Raw genomic sequence first — 5,426 nt, 5'->3', positions numbered from 1 at the left:
AGAATGAGGGGATGAAAATTGTCTTTAAAAAGAGAATTACCAAAGTAATAATTTTTTACTCACAAGTTTTACAATTTTCTGTAAAATTAATTAATTAATCCGATTTAATTAAGACTGGTATTAATTATGATTCAGGTTTTAGAATATCTCTAGAATATTTTAGAAAAGGTAATTAAGAGATTAAAATATCTGTGAAGTTGTATTTTTTATTTTATTTATAATTTCTAAATTTTTTTGGGGACAAAAAACGAGTTCTTATATTTTTTATGTATAGTTTTCTGACGATATACTCTAGTTTTTCTAAGAAATTGAATTTGATATAGAATTTGTACCAGCAACCTGTCCAATTTCTTACATACCCGTATCACATGTCTNNATTGAAATAAGTATTTTTTCCCAAGAATTAATTATCATATGGAATAATTACGAAGGGTTAAAATATTTCTTAAAATTGACTTTATATCATAATATCACTAGATTAAGATAGATATACTTAAGATTGTGTTTAGGGTACATTACGATCACTACGAATTGCATGAATTGTATGTTCAAACCTTACTTAACAAGTTTTTGGTAGTTTTATCAATCAATGCCAAATCCACCGATTACAACCGACAAGTGATTACCATATTATTATTTGCAAACCTTTAAAGCCTTTGGTCAAATATTATAGTTCAACCACGATGAACGGCGAGGCTCATACCGAGAAAAATTTTTCTTTTCTGATAAGCTCATATTTTGAAAAGTTGTTAGTCTTTTATTTCAAAGTATTATTAGGACGGCTGCACGTCCAATTAACGTTATTGAAACGAAGTCCTTAATAATTAATGAAAGCCCAAATTAAATTTAATGAGGCAGCAGCTCTTAAGCATGCATGCATGATACTAGAGGAGAGAGATAGGATTTTGTATTTAAAATTGGAAAAAGAGTAATTACAAAGGTATTTATATTTAAAATGGCTTAAAAATCTAAAGAAAACGTTACTTATCTCTAAAAAATGTGCCGCTTTAGTTTGGTATAAGTAAAATATATTTTTTTTAATTTAAAAAAAATGACGTGTACCAAGCACATGACTCCAAATATATAAAATTTATATTTTTTAATAAAATAACAAATTTTAAAGAAAAAATTTGTTGGTAGTCAAATGAGTTCCTCAATTTGATTTTTAATTACTATATTACCACTATTTTTATTAAAAATATACTAGTCCTAATTCTCCAAAATAGAAAACCCTAATTTTGACCAAAATGGCACACACTCCCTCACCCCTTTTTCACTTAAACAGCCGCTATCCCTAACACCCACCCACACAACAGAGAAGAAGAGAGAAAAAGAGGGAAGAGAGGATGGCACAGCGCTAGCGAGGAGCGTCGTTGCTGTTGCCGTCGCGGGAAAGAGGAGACGCACGAGCCAGGGATGCTCCAAGGGAGAGAGATCGATGGAAGGAAGTGCTGAGAAAGAGAGAGAACCGCGCCATGAAGGACGAGCCCGTCACTATCGTGCTCGTCGTCACCGTCCATGAGGAACCGTCGCCATCGCTATGGAAAGCCGAGGAGCGACAGCTTGCGAAGAAAGAGAAACACAATAGAGCTCCACTGCGACTGCTGCCATGGCTGGCGCCCTTCCAGTTGCTGCAGTGGTTGTTACCGCGCCTTTGGTTGCCGGGAGTAGCGCTGACGTTGTAAGACCCATAATTTTTTTAAAATTCTTATTATGAGTCAATTTTAATTTATTTATTCATTAAAGACTTTATTTTCAAAAATTATTTTATTAAAAATAATTAAATCAAGTTTCGATAATTAAATTAAAAATTTTATTTAATTTTATAATTATTGGATAATTTTCTATTAACATTATTTCTTTGAAAAGGTTTTGATCGATTATGTATTGGTTTTTAAAAGATTCATAAGGCAATAATAGTCACTAAGCTTGAAAACAGTTTTCTTATTAAATATCTTCTTATGACTACTTTGAAACTCCGTGGTGAGACCGTGTGGTTAGGTTCTCATCCCTCTACAGCTTTACCTTTTCAGGAACCGGATGAAGAAGCATTAAGAGAAGTTATACTGCGTTTGGTTTATATGTTGTTGTATTAATTAGATTATTTTATTTTCCTTCGTCTTTGTTATTACAAGTCTGTAAGAGGGATAGGAGTTGTATGTTTTATATGTTTATTATATTATGAGATATTATGTAAGGAGTCTTGTATATGAATCTATGCCTGCTTGTATTTTTCTTAAGATAAAGTATTTATTTCCGGTTTTCAAAGAAATCAGCGATATAGTATCGAGTCACATGCTCCAATTTTAATATTTAGTATGTAAAGTAGTCGTAATACTTCTTGCTATCAGAGTAGCGCAGCCGGAAGCGTGATTTCTGATAGTGAGGGTGTTACATTATGGTATCAGAGCGGTCTTTCCTGTAGAGCCTGAGGAATGGATCGACTATACTTCAATTGCATATTCTGAGTGTCTGTCATGTAATAGGTCTTGTTCAGATAACAAGAATTAGAGCTTTATACACATGACGGTCTATTGATTAATGCCATTAGTCTTGCATTGCATAATTCCTGGTATTAAGTTTGGCCGGCTTAAGACTAGTGAATTATATATATGTAAGCATTAATGGGTTATCATAGACGATATGCGAGTCATAGATAACGCGAGTCGTGGATTTTGGAAACGTTAGAAATTGAGCTCTAGAGATTAGTTCCGTTTCAACATATAATCTTTATTCGTGCTTGACATTATCTTTTTCTTTATCAATTATATTGGAATCCCTAGTTTTTTATTTTTTTCTTGGAATGTGATTTGGATATTTTTCTACTATATCTTGTCATTCATATATATCTTTTCTTGATTATGTTCCTAATTGTTGCTTGAATCTTTAAAGAACATTCAATTTTGATACTATTCATAAATTTAGTATTTTTTTTATTTGATCTCCAATTAGTTTTGGTGCAATGCATAATCCTTGATTCCTAAATCATTTGAAATCTTAAGGGTCGCGATTCGTAGTAAACTGATTATGCGATTTAGTTCTCCTGTTTCGTGTTCTGTAACTATTGTATGTCCTGCTCGGATTACAATCTTTGGTTTTGTGTTTCTTTGTAAAAATGATAAAAGCTGACCTTGTTTTGATAAAATGTATAAATTATAGTAGTTTTCTTCTATATCTTTTATCTTGGAATCTTTTTTAAAAAAAAGTTCCATTTTGGTTCTTTTTTTGTTTAATTCTGATTATAACCATTATTTGAATTCTGAATACGACAACCTTTGATTTTGTAAGTACTTTCCTATAAAAAAAAATAATAAATAAATAATTTCTTTATATAGTTACAACATGCTTCTATTTAAGAGTACTACTTAGTCTTTATTTATCTTTACAAGAGTACTTTACTTTAGATTTTCTTATTTGAACATAATTTAATCCTTTTGTAATATTATCCCAAATTTTTGTGCATATATATATTTACTTAACTATGTATCTACGAACTCTTCAAACTTTCTAAAGCAAGATTTCTATTTTTATTTCAGTTAATTTTCATTTAATAAACTTCACACAAATCATTTTAATTTGAATTTGATCTCGTATAACATAATATTTACCTTTGTTTAATTTTTTTTGAAAAATATTGTATTTATATACTTTCATTACACAAATCATACATTATGCTCAAGTTCGACTTGAAATTGTTTTAATATGACATAATATTCATGTTTTTACTAATTCTTTTGAATTTTGTAAATAATTGTCCTGTTCTCTTTTAGTATTTCTATTGAAGTTCTTTGAAATCGAAATTCTTTCCTATTTGTATTTCAATTCTTTCTTCTGACATACTTCACGACTTTTGACCATTCTAGTTTGTTGGTGACTAGAATCATTCCTTCATATTTATGTGAACTTTGTACTTCTCTAATTTGGTTTCAGTTTGTTTTGATCTAATTTACCATTACCCTTCTCTTGTTTTCTTTGGAGTTCCTAGATTCAATATTTCCTGTTAGGATGCGCAATAACTCTTTCTGCAACATTTTCTTATGTCTATACATTGTTGCTTAGTTGTAATCCTACACCTCCTTCCAAATTCATATGAATCTTATCCTTGTCGCTTATTCTTCTCTTCCTATGATTTGTATCTCTTTGAACATACTTAATGCACCTTAATATTATTGAATATCCTTATAAGGTGTGATTTCTAGTATATTCTTAGATTATTTTAAACTTTTTTTTAAAACCTTTTTAAGCAAGGTTTGATTTATTTTTATGCAAGGTTGTTCTTGACTTTGCATTCCTTTACTTGGGCAGTGCCTCTCTTTGCTGTAACTTGAATTTGTTTTGGAGCGACACAACTATCTCTTGAAATTTTAATAAAATCACTTTTAACTTAGCTTACACTCCCTTACTTTGAAAATTTTTGTATGTGATTTAAATCTGTTTCATTGTAATGCATCTTCTTTTCCTTTTATAAGCAAAACTTTATTTCGAGTTTCCTTCCAACAAGATCATAATTTTAATGCATGCTTAACATAAAAAACGAGAAAAAATAGAATTTTTCTCTTAGCCAAATTAGTCTCTCCTTTTTCAAATTTTATGTAATCTGTTTCAACTTGAATTTATATTGAAATAATGTTACATTCATACTTTTATTATTCTGTTGGAATATGTTTGTTACTTATCTTTTTTTGGTAAAACGTGAAATGATCTTCCCTTAAGATTTCCATTCTTCAAGAACAATGTATTCAGAAATATTTTTAAATCTAACTCGAGTTCTGAGAGCTTTGCCTTTAGTTTTGGATATTCTCCTTTTGTAAACCTCATATTTACTTGACTTCGCTTGAATTTGTTTCAAAATACTGCATTATTTTTCATCTTATTGGTCTTATCAAATTCCTTCAATTCAAGAGTTACCCTTAAAGTTATCAATTGATTCTCTTTCCAGCAGTCTTTATTGCTTATTCATCATTGTCTACTTGTGATTTCCACAACGATTTCAAATTCTCGCGAACATGGTCCTTGTCACTGTTCTTTCTTTTCTATGGTCTATTATCCTTCTGATTATACTCAAGATTAGTTTTGGTGTCTTGTGCGACCGTTAGACTTAGTAAATGACAGATTAGTCCTTTAGGACACGTTTGGTGAACGCAGAAGGTGAAATTTGTAAACAAACGACGTAGCAAAGATTGTGGAATCTTGTTTCATGTGAAAGAGTTTTATTGATGTTAAGTTTGTGACTACTAAGATTTGCAAAGTATTTGATGAGGTTGAGAACCCTCGGATGAATTGATTGATGAAGTACGATTGAGAATGGTGGAGATAAGTTATGTTGAAATTTGAATAGTTAAATCTCTGAAGTCGGTGCGAGATCAGTGTTGAGAACGTTAGTCACGTTGTTTCAATACCAGTATGCTTTGTGATCTTTTGCACCA

The sequence above is a fragment of the Arachis ipaensis genome, chromosome B06, assembly GCF_000816755.2.
Source record: "Arachis ipaensis cultivar K30076 chromosome B06, Araip1.1, whole genome shotgun sequence".
Classification (NCBI taxonomy): Eukaryota; Viridiplantae; Streptophyta; class Magnoliopsida; order Fabales; family Fabaceae; genus Arachis; species Arachis ipaensis.
This window is presented reverse-complemented; position numbering follows the sequence as displayed.